Consider the following 20,191-nt stretch of genomic DNA (forward strand, 5'->3'; position numbering starts at 1 on the left):
AAACTTAAAAGTAGGTAATTTATTTTTAATACCAGAAATTGAAAATTTAATTGAATTTTTCACTCTTAATCTGCATCAGTAAAAATTTTATACTGCTTTTAAATTCAGTGGACGAGTTATCTTTGATGAATCGGTAAAAATCCACTGATTGTCATAAAAATTCTGATTCTCAGTAAAATTATACTGATTTACAAAAAAAACCTCCACCACCAAATTGAAATCAGTGAAATTTCCACTAACTCAGATTAGAAGTGTTCCATCAGAATTAATTTTATTTTTAATGTTTCGAAATAAAATTTATCAATTTCTATTAAAAATACAATTTAAAATTAATAATAACTGCTTGAAATTTTAGTATAAGACAATTCGGAGGTTTTTACTGTATGTTTCTTCACAGTAAGAGGAACGACTTATTTTAAGACAAAAAGGAAATTTTGATTTAGAATATACATTAATTTTTTTATGGCAGATTTTGTTAAAGTTAGGTAATGAATTTTATTGATAAGCTGATAGGCGATGCTGAATTTTGGACTCATCTTAAAATAAGACCTTCCTTTAACTGTGCTTTAATGTGTGAATATATTGTACTTTAATAATTTCCTACTAGAAATCTTATTACTATAAGATGTCTTGCATTTTAGTTTAAAGTTTGTGCAGTGATTTTTTTACTATATTTATTGTAATCTTTTGTAAATAAATGTGTATTATATGATGACATCAACTGATGATTATTTTACAAAGGAAACTATTAAGTTATAATTTATTATTTTCATTGTTATTTTATTATTTGTTATAACTATTACATTGATATTTATTAATATTATTTTATTTATTATACATAGTTCATGCCTTTCGCCTTTATGAACGAGATTCTTATTATTATTATTTACTATTAATAATATTATTATTATTACTATTATCACTATTTACTATTATTTATTATTTATTATTATTATTATTATTATTATTTTAACAATTATTGATATTTTATTTTTATAAATATTTTAATATTATTTATGTTCACAATAGGAAACAGTTTTGTATTGTTTTCAAAAAGCCATTTTTCTATTTTCATTTTTTTTAAACAATAATCTTTGAACATTGAATTATTATTGAAAATTAAATATTTCTTTCACTAATTTGTCAGAAATGAAAGTTTGTACATAAACTTTCAACAAAATGAGTGTAAAGATATATTAATTTTCAATTTTCAATTTACAAATGTCATTACTGAAACTCTATATATTTATTTTCTATAATATATATATGTGTGTGTCGCAAAGTGAGAATGAGAGATGAACGAGTCGAGACATTAATGAACAACATAATGACCTTATACTGAACGATAAATCTTTCTTGTCTTTCTTTGCAAAAAAGTAAACTATCGCGAGTGTATCTGACCACACCTGTGGCCAGAAAGTATTATATCTTATAGACGTTCTCACGGCCACACACATGGAAAAACGTGTATAAATATATATATATATATATATATATAAATATATTTATATAAGTTTTAGAAAATTTATTATAAATTATAATTTTTAATAGAAATTTCTTTATTTAAAATTAATTTTTCGCATATATGTTTCTTGGTTTTTTTGAAATTGATTGAAAATTTTTTGTTTGCTCTAATTATGATTAATTTACAGTATTCCAACTTCTGGTTCTCAGACTGAACAAAAATCTTTATTGGTTTATGAAAGAAACGGAATTAAATTTAAATATGTTTGACTGTATAGCAAAGATAAACTAAGTTTGAAATAAGATGAAAAATATCGAGGGGTAAAGTCAAATTCTTTTTTATCTCGTGTAAATAGGGTATTTCTTTAAAGTCGGTTCTGTCATCGGTTTCCGTAGTGTAGTGGTTATCACGTGTGCCTCACACGCACAAGGTCCCCGGTTCGATCCCGGGCGGAAACATTTTTTTTTACTTTTTTATTCTAAATTCTATGATTTATTTTATTGCTTAAGGGGTTGTCAAGAGAGATACAATTTTTACGTAGAGCCTTAATTGAAAAATCGTATCGACAAATTTATTTTTTTTATTGATACGTTCCTGAAGTCAAATTCCATTAAAAAATATTATTTGATTTGAATTGATTACTTGCATATAGTGTCAAATAAATATTTACTTGAAACAAATAATTTTTATTTATTCAAATTAAATTGTATATTTGAACCAATAATTTTTGTATTTAAAGCAAGTAGGATTAATTATTGATTCAAATAAAAATTATTTAATTCAAGTAAATATTTTTTTTGATAATAGACTATAGTAATAATATTTGAGTCAAATGAATTTTTTCAATGACATTTAAATTCATGGATCGAATTTAAAAAAAAAATTGTTAATTATTGTTGAAAGGAAAAATTTATTTTGATCAATTAATAAAATAATTTTATTTACCATTAGGTCTATATTAATTTCTGATTAAATCGATCAAGTCATATACTTTATAATGTTTAGGAAAATATTACCTTTTTTTGGAAAAAATTTGTTCTACACTGGAAAAAAATTTAATTGATTCAAATAACCGATTAATTGACTATTATCAATTAAATATTTAGTACTTGAATCAAATAATGTTTATTGGAGTCAATTAAACGGTATTTGAACCAATAATTTCAGTATTTGAAGCAAATATCATTTAATTGACTCCAATAAATATTATTTGATTCAATTAAATATTTAATTGATAATAATAGTCAATTAATCGGTTATTTGAATCAAATAAATTTTTTTTTCAATGTAAATAAACTTTACTTTTTAAATTTATTTTTTTTTTGTTTACTTTTGTAAACAAGTTTTTCTAAAATTTAATTAGAACAAATTTTTTCCAAAAAAATGGCAATATTTTCCTAAATGTTTGCAAATTTTTAGTAATAATTTGAAATTACTGGCATTTTTCTCCTTTTTAGAAAAATTTAAGAGAGAGATAATGTTAAAACATTTTTCTAAAAATTTTTTAATTAAATTTTGTTCATAATAATGATAATTATTTTAAGTTTCAAAAATTGTTTAGAAAATCAGTGAAAAAAATCCTAATTACATTCTCATAAAAAAGTATTGAATTATTTTAAAAATATTTCTCAAAAGCTGAAAAGTAATTTATTAGATTCAAATAAATATAAGTTTAAATTAAATACAATTTTAGTTAAAAAATATCAGTGGGTAAAATCAAATACTTCTTTACCTCCCGTAAAGGGGGTATTTCTTTAAAGTTCGTGCCCTCAGCGGTTTCCGTAGTGTAGTGGTTATCACGTGTGCCTCACACGCACAAGGTCCCCGGTTCGATCCCGGGCGGAAACATTTTTTTTCAATTTCGGTCCATAATTTTCTTTTAAATATTAGTTTTATTGTTTTGTAGAAAATATGACAGTTTACTTTTACCCCAGGGACCTACTCTTTGTAGTTTAAAGAACTTGATATTAATTTTTTTTTTCATCGGTACATTTCATTGATACGCTACTGAAGTGAAATCCCCTTGCGTCTCCGTTTAAATTAATCGGTTGATGGTAATCGAATTTTAAGAAAATTCCTGTATGTCAGGATGGCCGAGCGGTCTAAGGCGCCAGACTCAAGGCTTCTGCCTTCTCAGTCAAAGACTGAGTATTGTGTGTTGGGCATTCTGGTCCTCTATGAGGGCGTGGGTTCGAATCCCACTTCTGACAAATTTTTTATTTTTTTCGACATTGTTTTGGGGGGAAAATATTGTTAACTTTTACGTGTAATTAATTAATTAGTTAATTAAAATTAATTTTTAATTGCAGAGTACAATTGGAAGCAAGTGCATTAATTTTATCATGTGTTCATAAACTTATAAAGATTTTCGTATATAGGCTGAGATTCAGAATTGAAATTAAAGTTCTGCGCTCTATTTTCATAATGATTCTTAAAACAAATTCTTTTCTTGTTCATAAAAAATATATTTTGATTTATTATTGAAGGGTATAGTGACTTACAACGTATCAGCGAACAACACCTCCTTTTAAGAAGAAAAGAAATATTTAAGTAACGAAATTAAAAAGTAAATTAAATATTAGAAGCTACTGCGAACATTTTTGTTCTATTTAATTAGTTTATATTTTTTTCCGAAAAAATTTAACTTTAATGAAAAATGGCTTAAAAAATATTGCTTTTTAATTGATAAGTTTTCTTACAAATGAGCAGTTAAAATTAAAAATTAAACTTTAGGAACATTTATTTTGTAATGTTATGATATTAATAATATTGTGGTTTCTGATAAAATTGATAAAGAAAGAATTAAAATAATAATTAAATCAGTCTGTCTATTGACTTCAAACACTGATGTCAATAATTAATTAGCACTTTCTGTCAAAATATTAACGAATCAATGTAATTTTATTTGACTTGAAGAGATTGATAAATTTTTATAATTTATTTAACAATTAAAAGTAGAATGTTTTCTAAAATTGTGAGTCACTATATACCTGTTAAACTATAATGTGAAAAATCAGTATCAAAACTTAAACATTATCGTCAACTTCCAATTACACATAAGGAAATAAAATTTTTTTTCTTGAAAGTAACAGGAATTTTAAATAACACACGATTAATTTATTACATTACAATAATTTTTTTAAACAAAGTTTCTTTTATAGAATTGGTAGAATTTTAAACAGATGTAGTCGAATTATGCTGACGTGTCACGAAAAAGTAAACGCTTAGTTTAGGTTAGTTTTCCAGAAATCATGAATGACCAACTTGATTGGTCGGTTCTAAAAGAAATTCTGTCCTTTCTCTTTACTTTTTCTCTTGTGTGAACTCACCTTAAGAATCACGTGTTTGTCACCGACCTTTGATTCCAATTTCCCATAGTCCGGTATAGTCTAGTGGTTAGGATACCTGGCTCTCACCCAGGAGGCTCGGGTTCGATTCCCGGTACCGGAAATTTTTTTTATTTTTTAATATAATTTTTTTTTTATTTTTACGACTAATAAGCTAATAAATAATTTAAATTTAAAAATTAACTGTTTAATTTTATGCTATTTATGCGTGATAAATCTTTTAATTTATTCCCAAACATGATTTAAAAAAATTTCTGAACTATTTAATAATTAAAATTTGTAGAATTGTATAATATAATTTGTATAATATATTTGTTTGATTATAATTTGTAAATATTATATAATTATTTCATAATTATAATTAATAATGCCTATTAATTATAATTGTTACACTGAAAAAATAAACATATTTGATTAAAAATTTGATAGTATATAATCAAATAAATATTTACTTTGAATCAAATAATTTTTATAAAGCAATCAAATGGTATTTGCTTCAATTACTGAAACTATTAATTCAAATATATTTTAATTGACTTAATAATTATTTGATTCAAGTAAATATTTATTTGATAAACTGAAAAAAATTTATTTGATTCAAATAACCGATTACTTGACTATTATATCAATTAAATATTTAATTGAATCAAATAATATTTATTGGGGTCAATTAATTAATTTTCTTCAAATATTGAAATTATTGATTCAAATACAATTTAATTGATTTAATTAAAAATTATTTAATTCAAGTAAATATTTGTTTGATACTAAACAAGTATAATCGGTTATTTAAAACAAATAAATATTTTTTCATTGTAATATTAAAATTATTTATAAATATTTAAATATAATTATAATTATAATTAATAATATTTATATTACTTAATTATAATATAATAATATTTATCAAAAATAATTTTTCTGACGTAGGAAAAAATGAGCGTTTTAAAGGTTCGATTATTAATAACAAGAAAATTTTCTGTAATTGATTTCTATATAATATATTCCTAATTGGGGTTTTTGTATATGTAACGTATTAATTTCTTCGGCATTTATGAAAAATGCGCACGTATCGATAATTAGAGCGCAAACTCAGACAAATGGCTGATCAACTTTTATGTTGATGAAAATTGGAGCACGCAAAAATGTCCGAGCAAAAGTAAAACCAAGAAAGCATTAATTATATTTTAAATATATTGAATACGTATATCAATTATTGGCATAAATACATACCATCAGAAAAATTATATCTTTTTAAAAGTAAATAAGGGCAAGTAAACAATTTCTTTCGGCGTAGAAAACATATTATAAATATATTTCTTTTGAACATCGTTTTAAACATCATTATTATAAATATACAAAAAATGCTTCTAAGAAACATAACATGTCGTTTCTGGTATAGAATACATCCGCTTTTTGTATAACTTCATATTGTTAGAAAAAAACATGTTGTTGTTTTACCAGGACATTTACTGCACCGCAATCTTAAGAAAAATTGAGAAAAATTATGCATTTCTTGCCGCAAAAATTCTTTGAAAAATATAGAAGAACACTTGACCATTTGTCTGTCAAAGCGAAGAAGCGAAGTAACAGACGAAGCGAAGTCAAATCATTCATAAGAATGAGCGATCGGAATCATTTGAACTCGCAGCTGACCTCCTTGCCAGTCAAGTCTGCAAATTAGTTTGTCAGAATAAATAAGTGGAAAAAAAGTTTTCAACTAAACATTTTAAGTTACAGTATACAGAGTGTAAATATATATAATACAAAGGTTATATTTAGTAAAATTAACGTCATTTATTTATATTAGTAAAAATCCCATTTGTTGAAAGATGTATAATATAACATGACGCGAGAGATAAAACGGTGTGATTTCGTTATTATATCAAGATCTTGGAGACCAGATCGAGTTATTAACTACTGCGGTTTCCGCATTAAGATTGCAATTATAATGCGGTAGAATGTATAATACTCTTTTCGTATTTTTATACACTGGACAATTTCTTGTATGTTCTAATTCAATCATTAGAGGGGAAAAAGGAATAATGTTAATTTTACTACTTTTTATGTATTAGTAAAATCTAAACTGTCTGGAACTTCAGCGGATTTCTGCTTTGCAATTATTACTAGAATAAAAAAAATCTAAGTTCTAGACTTGAATATATTTATATTATAAATTTTGTATATTGTATTACTAAAGCTATTCATGATAACTTTTCGTGCCGAAACAGAAATAAAACTTTCTTAAAAGTTAAAATTAACTTGGATGCAGGCAATCTTTGGAATATTCATTTGCGAAGCTAAGAAACACTAGAAGTAATTCTATAAATCTACACTGTATCTTAATGTTTGACTAAAAAATTGCATGAAAGTTTAAAAGTTCTTAATCTTTTATACAATGTTCAGTTTACTTTTGCGTCAAACTTTAAAAAACGGAAAACATTTTAAACTTTACTTCAAATTCAAATTCGAGTCAAATTAAACTTTTCGGAATTTTTCACGGTGTTATGTGAGTGCGTATAATATTTCTAACTAATTATAAATAATCCAAACATTTTCTGTTTCAGGTTTCAAAAAAAAGTTGAGAAGGATTCCCACGAAGCAGGAAGCATCTTCTTCTGCCCAAACACAACAGCAATAAATCGAAATTTGTGAATCGTACTGTAAATGATAGAAAGATTTTCTCATCAGAAACGTACATATTTTCAGTAAAGTGACGTGTTTAAAAAATTTGCAAACTATTAAAAATTAAATATTCTTCTTCAAATTTAGGAAAGTTTTAGTTTCGGGAGTGTTCGAACTTTTTTTAAAACCGCGAACGATTGTAGGGTGTTTATAAATTGTAATTGATTGTAATTTTCTCAAGACTTTTAAAGAAGTGATTAATATTTAACTTTGCGTAGTATTGTGAGTATATGAAATTCTTAAAATCGCGAGTGAGTGTTTTTGTTTCATTTGGAGGACATCATACAAGTACAGTACTTCAGGATGAAGCTCGGGCATAGGCGAAAACAGTCAATGGTAAGATTTTTTGCCTTTTTGTAACATATAATTCTTATAGAAAACTATTCTGATAATTTAGCTCCCTGAAATTAGTTATCCGTGATAATTTTCAAAAAGTTCTTCAAATTCTCTACATGCCATGACAAATACGCCTGGTGTGCCAAAAAGATTCTGAAGAATGAAAATTTCTATTTTAACTTTTTAGTAGTAAGGATTGACCCTTACACAATCCTGAAGGATAGAAAATTTTATTTTAACTTTTTAGTATAGTAGCACCCCCACCCGTACGCTATCAGACAATCGAAATTTTAGGTAAAAACGAATTTAAAATTTATTTCTTCCAAATTTAATAATTCTCATAATCTGAAAATCACCTGAGTTCTAGTATATAGTATATATAGTATATAGCGACTGAGCCCTACACAATTCTAAAGAATAGAGAATTTTAATCAATTTTTTAGTAGTAGCACCCTCACCCGAACGCTATCAGCCAACTGAATAATACGAAATGATAAATTCTTCATTCTTTCCTTTTCGCGATAATTTCTTTCACTATAGAGTTGAATACAAATATTTTACAAACATAATTAAACATACAAATCAATTATTTATTAACAAATAAAGTTTTTAACAGCTCTTAGCTTCGCAAAACTCGAAAATTCGATTGTTAATAAACAATTAAATTTCATTTTGTCTATTGTTCATTAGATGTTTATATTTACAAGAATTTCCTTCAGTAAAATAATTTTGGCAAATTTCCTAGTCAAAATTCTCCATCCGCCAATTAGCAGACAATCGAATTTTCGAGTTTTGCGAAGCTAAGAGCTTTAAAAAATTCAATTGTTAATAAACAATTGATTTTGTTGATTCCTATTGTTCATTAGATGATAATCTACAAGAATATCCTTCAGTAAAATAATTTTGGCAAATTTCCTAGTCAAAATTATCCATCCGCCAATTAGTAGACAATCGAATTAATCCCTCTTTAATTTGCTACCAAGAAACAAAAAATTGATTAATAATTATTCAAGTTATAAATTTTTTTTTACCTTTTTTTCCAAATTTTCGTTTTTCTGATACGGGCTTTTGGGGACGCTGGCTATCAAAAATTGTTTTAAAAATTCCTATTGGTCCAAAAAAAAGAAGAATTAATCCCTCTTTAATTTGCGACCAAGAAATAAACATTTGGTCTAAAATTGTTCGAGTTATGAATTTTTTTGAACTTTTTTTCCAAATTTTCGTTTTTCTGATACGGGCGGGTGGGGACGCTGGCTATCAAAAATTGTTTTAAAAAATTCCTATTGGTCCAATGAAAAGAAGCATTAATCCCTCTTTAATTTGCGCCCAAGAAATAAACAGTTGGTCTAAAATTTTTCGAGTTATGAATTTTTTTGAACTTTTTTTCCAAATTTTCGTTTTTCTGATACGGGCGGGTGGGGACGCTGGCTATCAAAAATTGTTTTAAAAAATTCCTATTGGTCCAATAAAAAAAAGAATTAATCCCTCTTTAATTTCCGACCAAGAAATAAACATTTGGTCTAAAATTTTTCGAGTTATGAATTTTTTTGAACTTTTTTTCCAAATTTTCGTTTTTCTGATACGGGCGGGTGGGGACGCTGGCTATCAAAAATTGTTTTAAAAAATTCCTATTGGTCCAATAAAAAAAAGAATTAATCCCTCTTTAATTTCCGACCAAGAAATAAACATTTAGTCTAAAATTTTTCGAGTTATGAATTTTTTTGAACTTTTTTTCCAAATTTTCGTTTTTCTGATACGGGCGGGTGGGGACGCTGGCTATCAAAAATTGTTTTAAAAAATTCCTATTGGTCCAATAAAAAGAAGAATTAATCCCTCTTTAATTTGCGACCAAGAAATAAACATGTGGTCTAAAATTGTTCGAGTTATGAATTTTTTTTAACTTTTTTTCCAAATTTTCGTTTTTCTGATACGGGCGGGTGGGCACGCTGGCTATCAAAAATTGTTTTAAAAAATTCCTATTGGTCCAATAAAAAGAAGAATTAATCCCTCTTTAATTCGCGACCAAGAAATAAACATTTGGTCTAAAATTGTTCGAGTTATGAATTTTTTTGAACTTTTTTTCCACATTTTCGTTTTTCTGATACAGGCGGGTGGGGACGCTGGCTATAAAAAATTTTTTCAAAAAATTCCTATTGGTCAATGAAAAGAAGCATTAATCCCTCTTTAATTTGCGACCAAGAAATAAACATTTGTTTTAAAATTCTTCGAGTTATGAATTTTTTTGAACTTTTTTTCCAAATTTTCGTTTTTCTGATACGGGCGGGTGGGGACGCTGGCTATCAAAAATTGTTTTAAAAATTCCAATTGGTCCAAAAAAAAGAAGAATTAATCCCTCTTTAATTTCCGACCAAGAAATAAACATTTGGTCTAAAATTTTTCGAGTTATGAATTTTTTTGAACTTTTTTTCCAAATTTTCGTTTTTCTGATACGGGCGGGTGGGGACGCTGGCTATCAAAAATTGTTTTAAAAATTCCAATTGGTCCAAAAAAAAGAAGAATTAATCCCTCTTTAATTTGCGACCAAGAAATAAACATTTGGTCTAAAATTGTTCGAGTTATGAATTTTTTTGAACTTTTTTTCCAAATTTTCGTTTTTCTGATACGGGCGGGTGGGGACGCTGGCTATCAAAAATTGTTTTAGATAATTCCTATTGGTCCAAAAAAAAGAAGAATTAATCCCTCTTTAATTTGCGACCAAGAAATAAACATTTGGTCTAAAATTGTTCGAGTTATGAATTTTTTTGAACTTTTTTTCCAAATTTTCGTTTTTCTGATACGGGCGGGTGGGGACGCTGGCTATCAAAAATTGTTTTAAAAAATTCCTATTGGTCCAATAAAAAGAAGAATTAATCCCTCTTTAATTTCCGACCAAGAAATAAACATTTGGTTTAAAATTGTTCGAGTTATGAATTTTTTTGAACTTTTTTTCCAAAATTTCGTTTTTCTGATACGGGCGGGTGGGGACGCTGGCTATCAAAAATTGTTTTAGATAATTCCTATTGGTCCAATGAAAAGAAGAATTAATCCCTCTTTAATTTCCGACCAAGAAATAAACATTTGGTCTAAAATTTTTCGAGTTATGAATTTTTTTGAACTTTTTTTCCAAATTTTCGTTTTTCTGATACGGGCGGGTGGGGACGCTGGCTATCAAAAATTGTTTTAAAAAATTCCTATTGGTCCAATGAAAAGAAGCATTAATCCCTCTTTAACTTGCGCCCAAGAAATAAACATTTGGTTTAAAATTGTTCGAGTTATGAATTTTTTTGAACTTTTTTTCCAAATTTTCGTTTTTCTGATACGGGCGGGTGGGGACGCTGGCTATCAAAAATTGTTTTAGATAATTCCTATTGGTCCAATGAAAAGAAGAATTAATCCCTCTTTAATTTCCGACCAAGAATTAAACATTTGGTCTAAAATTTTTCGAGTTATGAATTTATTGAACTTTTTTTCCAAATTTTCGTTTGTCTGATACGGGCGGGTGGGGATGCTGGCTATCAAAAATTGTTTTAAAAATTCCAATTGGTCCAAAAAAAAGAAGAATTAATCCCTCTTTAATTTCCGACCAAGAAATAAACATTTGGTCTAAAATTTTTCGAGTTATGAATTTTTTTGAACTTTTTTTCCAAAATTTCGTTTTTCTGATACGGGCGGGTGGGGACGCTGGCTATCAAAAATTGTTTTAGATAATTCCTATTGGTCCAATGAAAAGAAGAATTAATCCCTCTTTAATTTCCGACCAAGAAATAAACATTTGGTTTAAAATTGTTCGAGTTATGAATTTTTTTGAACTTTTTTTCCAAATTTTCGTTTTTCTGATACGGGCGGGTGGGGACGCTGGCTATCAAAAATTGTTTTAGATAATTCCTATTGGTCCAATGAAAAGAAGAATTAATCCCTCTTTAATTTCCGACCAAGAAATAAACATTTGGTTTAAAATTGTTCGAGTTATGAATTTTTTTGAACTTTTTTTCCAAATTTTCGTTTTTCTGATACGGGCGGGTGGGGACGCTGGCTATCAAAAATTGTTTTAAAAATTCCAACTGGTCCAAAAAAAAGAAGAATTAATCCCTCTTTAATTTGCGACCAAGAAATAAACATTTGGTCTAAAATTTTTCGAGTTATGAATTTATTGAACTTTTTTTCCAAATTTTCGTTTGTCTGATACGGGCGGGTGGGGATGCTGGCTATCAAAAATTGTTTTAAAAATTCCAATTGGTCCAAAAAAAAGAAGAATTAATCCCTCTTTAATTTCCGACCAAGAAATAAACATTTGGTTTAAAATTGTTCGAGTTATGAATTTTTTTGAACTTTTTTTCCAAATTTTCGTTTTTCTGATACGGGCGGGTGGGGACGCTGGCTATCAAAAATTGTTTTAGATAATTCCTATTGGTCCAAAAAAAAGAAGAATTAATCCCTCTTTAATTTACGACCAAGAAATAAACATTTGGTCTAAAATTGTTCGAGTTATGAATTTTTTTGAACTTTTTTTCCAAATTTTCGTTTTTCTGATACGGGCGGGTGGGGACGCTGGCTATCAAAAATTGTTTTAAAAAATTCCTATTGGTCCAATGAAAAGAAGCATTAATCCCTCTTTAATTTGCGACCAAGAAATAAACATTTGGTCTAAAATTGTTCGAGTTATGAATTTTTTTGAACTTTTTTTCCAAATTTTCGTTTTTCTGATACGGGCGGGTGGGGACGCTGGCTATCAAAAATTGTTTTAGATAATTCCTATTGGTCCAAAAAAAAGAAGAATTAATCCCTCTTTAATTTCCGACCAAGAAATAAACATTTGGTTTAAAATTGTTCGAGTTATGAATTTTTTTGAACTTTTTTTCCAAATTTTCGTTTTTCTGATACGGGCGGGTGGGGACGCTGGCTATCAAAAATTGTTTTAAAAATTCCAACTGGTCCAAAAAAAAGAAGAATTAATCCCTCTTTAATTTGCGACCAAGAAATAAACATTTGGTCTAAAATTTTTCGAGTTATGAATTTATTGAACTTTTTTTCCAAATTTTCGTTTGTCTGATACGGGCGGGTGGGGATGCTGGCTATCAAAAATTGTTTTAAAAATTCCAATTGGTCCAAAAAAAAGAAGAAATAATCCCTCTTTAATTTCCGACCAAGAAATAAACATTTGGTTTAAAATTGTTCGAGTTATGAATTTTTTTAAACTTTTTTTCCAAATTTTCGTTTTTCTGATACGGGCGGGTGGGGACGCTGGCTATCAAAAATTGTTTTAAAAATTCCAACTGGTCCAAAAAAAAGAAGAATTAATCCCTCTTTAATTTGCGACCAAGAAATAAACATTTGGTCTAAAATTGTTCGAGTTATGAATTTTTTTGAACTTTTTTTCCAAAATTTCGTTTTTCTGATACGGGCGGGTGGGGACGCTGGCTATCAAAAATTGTTTTAAAAATTCCAATTGGTCCAAAAAAAAGAAGAATTAATCCCTCTTTAATTTCCGACCAAGAAATAAACATTTGGTCTAAAATTTTTCGAGTTATGAATTTTTTTGAACTTTTTTTCCAAATTTTCGTTTTTCTGATACGGGCGGGTGGGGACGCTGGCTATCAAAAATTGTTTTAAAAAATTCCTATTGGTCCAATGAAAAGAAGCATTAATCCCTCTTTAACTTGCGCCCAAGAAATAAACATTTGGTTTAAAATTGTTCGAGTTATGAATTTTTTTGAACTTTTTTTCCAAATTTTCGTTTTTCTGATACGGGCGGGTGGGGACGCTGGCTATCAAAAATTGTTTTAGATAATTCCTATTGGTCCAAAAAAAAGAAGAATTAATCCCTCTTTAATTTCCGACCAAGAAATAAACATTTGGTTTAAAATTTTTCGAGTTATGAATTTTTTTGAACTTTTTTTCCAAAATTTCGTTTTTCTGATACGGGCGGGTGGGGACGCTGGCTATCAAAAATTGTTTTAGATAATTCCTATTGGTCCAATGAAAAGAAGAATTAATCCCTCTTTAATTTCCGACCAAGAAATAAACATTTGGTTTAAAATTGTTCGAGTTATGAATTTTTTTGAACTTTTTTTCCAAAATTTCGTTTTTCTGATACGGGCGGGTGGGGACGCTGGCTATCAAAAATTGTTTTAGATAATTCCTATTGGTCCAATGAAAAGAAGAATTAATCCCTCTTTAATTTCCGACCAAGAAATAAACATTTGGTTTAAAATTGTTCGAGTTATGAATTTTTTTGAACTTTTTTTCCAAATTTTCGTTTTTCTGATACGGGCGGGTGGGGACGCTGGCTATCAAAAATTGTTTTAGATAATTCCTATTGGTCCAATGAAAAGAAGAATTAATCCCTCTTTAATTTCCGACCAAGAAATAAACATTTGGTTTAAAATTGTTCGAGTTATGAATTTTTTTGAACTTTTTTTCCAAATTTTCGTTTTTCTGATACGGGCGGGTGGGGACGCTGGCTATCAAAAATTGTTTTAAAAATTCCAACTGGTCCAAAAAAAAGAAGAATTAATCCCTCTTTAATTTGCGACCAAGAAATAAACATTTGGTCTAAAATTTTTCGAGTTATGAATTTATTGAACTTTTTTTCCAAATTTTCGTTTGTCTGATACGGGCGGGTGGGGATGCTGGCTATCAAAAATTGTTTTAAAAATTCCAATTGGTCCAAAAAAAAGAAGAATTAATCCCTCTTTAATTTCCGACCAAGAAATAAACATTTGGTTTAAAATTGTTCGAGTTATGAATTTTTTTGAACTTTTTTTCCAAATTTTCGTTTTTCTGATACGGGCGGGTGGGGACGCTGGCTATCAAAAATTGTTTTAGATAATTCCTATTGGTCCAAAAAAAAGAAGAATTAATCCCTCTTTAATTTACGACCAAGAAATAAACATTTGGTCTAAAATTGTTCGAGTTATGAATTTTTTTGAACTTTTTTTCCAAATTTTCGTTTTTCTGATACGGGCGGGTGGGGACGCTGGCTATCAAAAATTGTTTTAAAAAATTCCTATTGGTCCAATGAAAAGAAGCATTAATCCCTCTTTAATTTGCGACCAAGAAATAAACATTTGGTCTAAAATTGTTCGAGTTATGAATTTTTTTGAACTTTTTTTCCAAATTTTCGTTTTTCTGATACGGGCGGGTGGGGACGCTGGCTATCAAAAATTGTTTTAGATAATTCCTATTGGTCCAAAAAAAAGAAGAATTAATCCCTCTTTAATTTCCGACCAAGAAATAAACATTTGGTTTAAAATTGTTCGAGTTATGAATTTTTTTGAACTTTTTTTCCAAATTTTCGTTTTTCTGATACGGGCGGGTGGGGACGCTGGCTATCAAAAATTGTTTTAAAAATTCCAACTGGTCCAAAAAAAAGAAGAATTAATCCCTCTTTAATTTGCGACCAAGAAATAAACATTTGGTCTAAAATTTTTCGAGTTATGAATTTATTGAACTTTTTTTCCAAATTTTCGTTTGTCTGATACGGGCGGGTGGGGATGCTGGCTATCAAAAATTGTTTTAAAAATTCCAATTGGTCCAAAAAAAAGAAGAAATAATCCCTCTTTAATTTCCGACCAAGAAATAAACATTTGGTTTAAAATTGTTCGAGTTATGAATTTTTTTAAACTTTTTTTCCAAATTTTCGTTTTTCTGATACGGGCGGGTGGGGACGCTGGCTATCAAAAATTGTTTTAAAAATTCCAACTGGTCCAAAAAAAAGAAGAATTAATCCCTCTTTAATTTGCGACCAAGAAATAAACATTTGGTCTAAAATTGTTCGAGTTATGAATTTTTTTGAACTTTTTTTCCAAAATTTCGTTTTTCTGATACGGGCGGGTGGGGACGCTGGCTATCAAAAATTGTTTTAAAAATTCCAATTGGTCCAAAAAAAAGAAGAATTAATCCCTCTTTAATTTCCGACCAAGAAATAAACATTTGGTCTAAAATTTTTCGAGTTATGAATTTTTTTGAACTTTTTTTCCAAATTTTCGTTTTTCTGATACGGGCGGGTGGGGACGCTGGCTATCAAAAATTGTTTTAAAAAATTCCTATTGGTCCAATGAAAAGAAGCATTAATCCCTCTTTAACTTGCGCCCAAGAAATAAACATTTGGTTTAAAATTGTTCGAGTTATGAATTTTTTTGAACTTTTTTTCCAAATTTTCGTTTTTCTGATACGGGCGGGTGGGGACGCTGGCTATCAAAAATTGTTTTAGATAATTCCTATTGGTCCAAAAAAAAGAAGAATTAATCCCTCTTTAATTTCCGACCAAGAAATAAACATTTGGTTTAAAATTTTTCGAGTTATGAATTTTTTTGAACTTTTTTTCCAAAATTTCGTTTTTCTGATACGGGCGGGTGGGGACGCTGGCTATCAAAAATTGTTTTAGATAATTCCTATTGGTCCAATGAAAAGAAGAATTAATCCCTCTTTAATTTCCGACCAAGAAATAAACATTTGGTTTAAAATTGTTCGAGTTATGAATTTTTTTGAACTTTTTTTCCAAAATTTCGTTTTTCTGATACGGGCGGGTGGGGACGCTGGCTATCAAAAATTGTTTTAGATAATTCCTATTGGTCCAATGAAAAGAAGAATTAATCCCTCTTTAATTTCCGACCAAGAAATAAACATTTGGTTTAAAATTGTTCGAGTTATGAATTTTTTTGAACTTTTTTTCCAAATTTTCGTTTTTCTGATACGGGCGGGTGGGGACGCTGGCTATCAAAAATTGTTTTAAAAATTCCAACTGGTCCAAAAAAAAGAAGAATTAATCCCTCTTTAATTTGCGACCAAGAAATAAACATTTGGTCTAAAATTGTTCGAGTTATGAATTTTTTTGAACTTTTTTTCCAAAATTTCGTTTTTCTGATACGGGCGGGTGGGGACGCTGGCTATCAAAAATTGTTTTAAAAATTCCAACTGGTCCAAAAAAAGAAGAATTAATCCCTCTTTAATTTGCGACCAAGAAATAAACATTTGGTCTAAAATTTTTCGAGTTATGAATTTATTGAACTTTTTTTCCAAATTTTCGTTTGTCTGATACGGGCGGGTGGGGATGCTGGCTATCAAAAATTGTTTTAAAAATTCCAATTGGTCCAAAAAAAAGAAGAATTAATCCCTCTTTAATTTCCGACCAAGAAATAAACATTTGGTTTAAAATTGTTCGAGTTATGAATTTTGTTGAACTTTTTTTCCAAATTTTCGTTTTTCTGATACGGGCGGGTGGGGACGCTGGCTATCAAAAATTGTTTTAAATAATTCCTATTGGTCCAAAAAAAAGAAGAATTAATCCCTCTTTAATTTGCGACCAAGAAATAAACATTTGGTCTAAAATTGTTAGAGTTACGAATTTTTTTGAACTTTTTTTCCAAAATTTCGTTTTTCTGATACGGGCGGGTGGGGACGCTGGCTATCAAAAATTGTTTTAGATAATTCCTATTGGTCCAATGAAAAGAAGAATTAATCCCTCTTTAATTTCCGACCAAGAAATAAACATTTGGTCTAAAATTTTTCGAGTTATGAATTTTTTTGAACTTTTTTTCCAAATTTTCGTTTTTCTGATACGGGCGGGTGGGGACGCTGGCTATCAAAAATTGTTTTAAAAATTCCAATTGGTCCAAAAAAAAGAAGAATTAATCCCTCTTTAATTTCCGACCAAGAAATAAACATTTGGTCTAAAATTTTTCGAGTTATGAATTTTTTTGAACTTTTTTTCCAAATTTTCGTTTTTCTGATACGGGCGGGTGGGGACGCTGGCTATCAAAAATTGTTTTAAAAAATTCCTATTGGTCCAATGAAAAGAAGCATTAATCCCTCTTTAACTTGCGCCCAAGAAATAAACATTTGGTTTAAAATTGTTCGAGTTATGAATTTTTTTGAACTTTTTTTCCAAATTTTCGTTTTTCTGATACGGGCGGGTGGGGACGCTGGCTATCAAAAATTGTTTTAGATAATTCCTATTGGTCCAATGAAAAGAAGAATTAATCCCTCTTTAATTTCCGACCAAGAAATAAACATTTGGTTTAAAATTGTTCGAGTTATGAATTTTTTTGAACTTTTTTTCCAAATTTTCGTTTTTCTGATACGGGCGGGTGGGGACGCTGGCTATCAAAAATTGTTTTAAAAATTCCAACTGGTCCAAAAGAAAGAAGAATTAATCCCTCTTTAATTTGCGACCAAGAAATAAACATTTGGTCTAAAATTTTTCGAGTTATGAATTTATTGAACTTTTTTTCCAAATTTTCGTTTGTCTGATACGGGCGGGTGGGGATGCTGGCTATCAAAAATTGTTTTAAAAATTCCAATTGGTCCAAAAAAAAGAAGAATTAATCTCTCTTTAATTTCCGACCAAGAAATAAACATTTGGTCTAAAATTTTTCGAGTTATGAATTTTTTTGAACTTTTTTTCCAAAATTTCGTTTTTCTGATACGGGCGGGTGGGGACGCTGGCTATCAAAAATTGTTTTAAAAAATTCCTATTGGTCCAATGAAAAGAAGCATTAATCCCTCTTTAATTTGCGCCCAAGAAATAAACATTTGTTTTAAAATTCTTCGAGTTATGAATTTTTTTTGAACTTTTTTTCCAAATTTTCGTTTTTCTGATACGGGCGGGTGGGGACGCTGGCTATCAAAAATTGTTTTAAAAATTCCAATTGGTCCAAAAAAAAGAAGAATTAATCCCTCTTTAATTTCCGACCAAGAAATAAACATTTGGTTTAAAATTGTTCGAGTTATGAATTTTGTTGAACTTTTTTTCCAAATTTTCGTTTTTCTGATACGGGCGGGTGGGGACGCTGGCTATCAAAAATTGTTTTAAATAATTCCTATTGGTCCAAAAAAAAGAAGAATTAATCCCTCTTTAATTTGCGACCAAGAAATAAACATTTGGTCTAAAATTGTTCGAGTTACGAATTTTTTTGAACTTTTTTTCCAAAATTTCGTTTTTCTGATACGGGCGGGTGGGGACGCTGGCTATCAAAAATTGTTTTAGATAATTCCTATTGGTCCAATGAAAAGAAGAATTAATCCCTCTTTAATTTCCGACCAAGAAATAAACATTTGGTTTAAAATTGTTCGAGTTATGAATTTTTTTGAACTTTTTTTCCAAATTTTCGTTTTTCTGATACGGGCGGGTGGGGACGCTGGCTATCAAAAATTGTTTTAAAAATTCCAACTGGTCCAAAAAAAAGAAGAATTAATCCCTCTTTAATTTGCGACCAAGAAATAAACATTTGGTCTAAAATTTTTCGAGTTATGAATTTATTGAACTTTTTTTCCAAATTTTCGTTTGTCTGATACGGGCGGGTGGGGATGCTGGCTATCAAAAATTGTTTTAAAAATTCCAATTGGTCCAAAAAAAAGAAGAATTAATCCCTCTTTAATTTCCGACCAAGAAATAAACATTTGGTCTAAAATTTTTCGAGTTATGAATTTTTTTGAACTTTTTTTCCAAATTTTCGTTTTTCTGATACGGGCGGGTGGGGACGCTGGCTATCAAAAATTGTTTTAAAAATTCCAATTGGTCCAAAAAAAAGAAGAATTAATCCCTCTTTAATTTCCGACCAAGAAATAAACATTTGGTCTAAAATTTTTCGAGTTATGAATTTTTTTGAACTTTTTTTCCAAATTTTCGTTTTTCTGATACGGGCGGGTGGGGACGCTGGCTATCAAAAATTGTTTTAAAAAATTCCTATTGGTCCAATGAAAAAAAGCATTAATCCTTCTTTAACTTGCGCCCAAGAAATAAACATTTGTTTTAAAATTCTTCGAGTTATGAATTTTTTTGAACTTTTTTTCCAAATTTTCGTTTTTCTGATACGGGCGGGTGGGGACGCTGGCTATCAAAAATTGTTTTAGATAATTCCTATTGGTCCAATGAAAAGAAGAATTAATCCCTCTTTAATTTCCGACCAAGAAATAAACATTTGGTTTAAAATTGTTCGAGTTATGAATTTTTTTGAACTTTTTTTCCAAATTTTCGTTTTTCTGATACGGGCGGGTGGGGACGCTGGCTATCAAAAATTGTTTTAGATAATTCCTATTGGTCCAAAAAAAAGAAGAATTAATCCCTCTTTAATTTGCGACCAAGAAATAAACATTTGGTCTAAAATTGTTCGAGTTATGAATTTTTTTGAACTTTTTTTCCAAATTTTCGTTTTTCTGATACGGGCGGGTGGGGACGCTAACTATCAAAAATTGTTTTAAAAAATTCCTATTGGTCCAATGAAAAGAAGCATTAATCCCTCTTTAATTTGCGACCAAGAAATAAACATTTGGTCTAAAATTGTTCGAGTTATGAATTTTTTTGAACTTTTTTTCCAAATTTTCGTTTTTCTGATACGGGCGGGTGGGGACGCTGGCT

At 28.9% G+C, this 20,191-nt stretch overlaps 1 protein-coding gene and 4 non-coding genes across 5 annotated transcripts in view; all 5 read left to right on the plus strand.

Annotated features, from left to right (window-relative positions):
- The window catches only part of LOC122500492 (kinesin-like protein costa), a 43,445-nt gene that overhangs the window by 11,100 nt on the left and 12,154 nt on the right, over window positions 1–20,191 (plus strand). Inside the window, exon 3 of the transcript XR_006301483.1 lies at window positions 7,380–7,833. The gene's annotated coding sequence lies outside the window, so the exon portion shown is untranslated. The remainder of the gene's footprint in view (window positions 1–7,379; window positions 7,834–20,191) is intronic.
- On the plus strand, window positions 1,851–1,923 carry Trnav-cac. The gene has a single exon. It is a non-coding gene; the product is annotated as a tRNA-Val (tRNA).
- Window positions 3,241–3,313, plus strand: Trnav-cac. The gene has a single exon. It is a non-coding gene; the product is annotated as a tRNA-Val (tRNA).
- Window positions 3,549–3,675, plus strand: Trnal-caa. The gene is made up of 2 exons: window positions 3,549–3,586; window positions 3,631–3,675. It is a non-coding gene; the product is annotated as a tRNA-Leu (tRNA).
- Trnae-cuc lies at window positions 4,844–4,915 on the plus strand. The gene has a single exon. It is a non-coding gene; the product is annotated as a tRNA-Glu (tRNA).

This window comes from Leptopilina heterotoma, unplaced genomic scaffold (assembly GCF_015476425.1).
Source record: "Leptopilina heterotoma isolate Lh14 unplaced genomic scaffold, ASM1547642v1 Lhet_187, whole genome shotgun sequence".
Classification (NCBI taxonomy): Eukaryota; Metazoa; Arthropoda; class Insecta; order Hymenoptera; family Figitidae; genus Leptopilina; species Leptopilina heterotoma.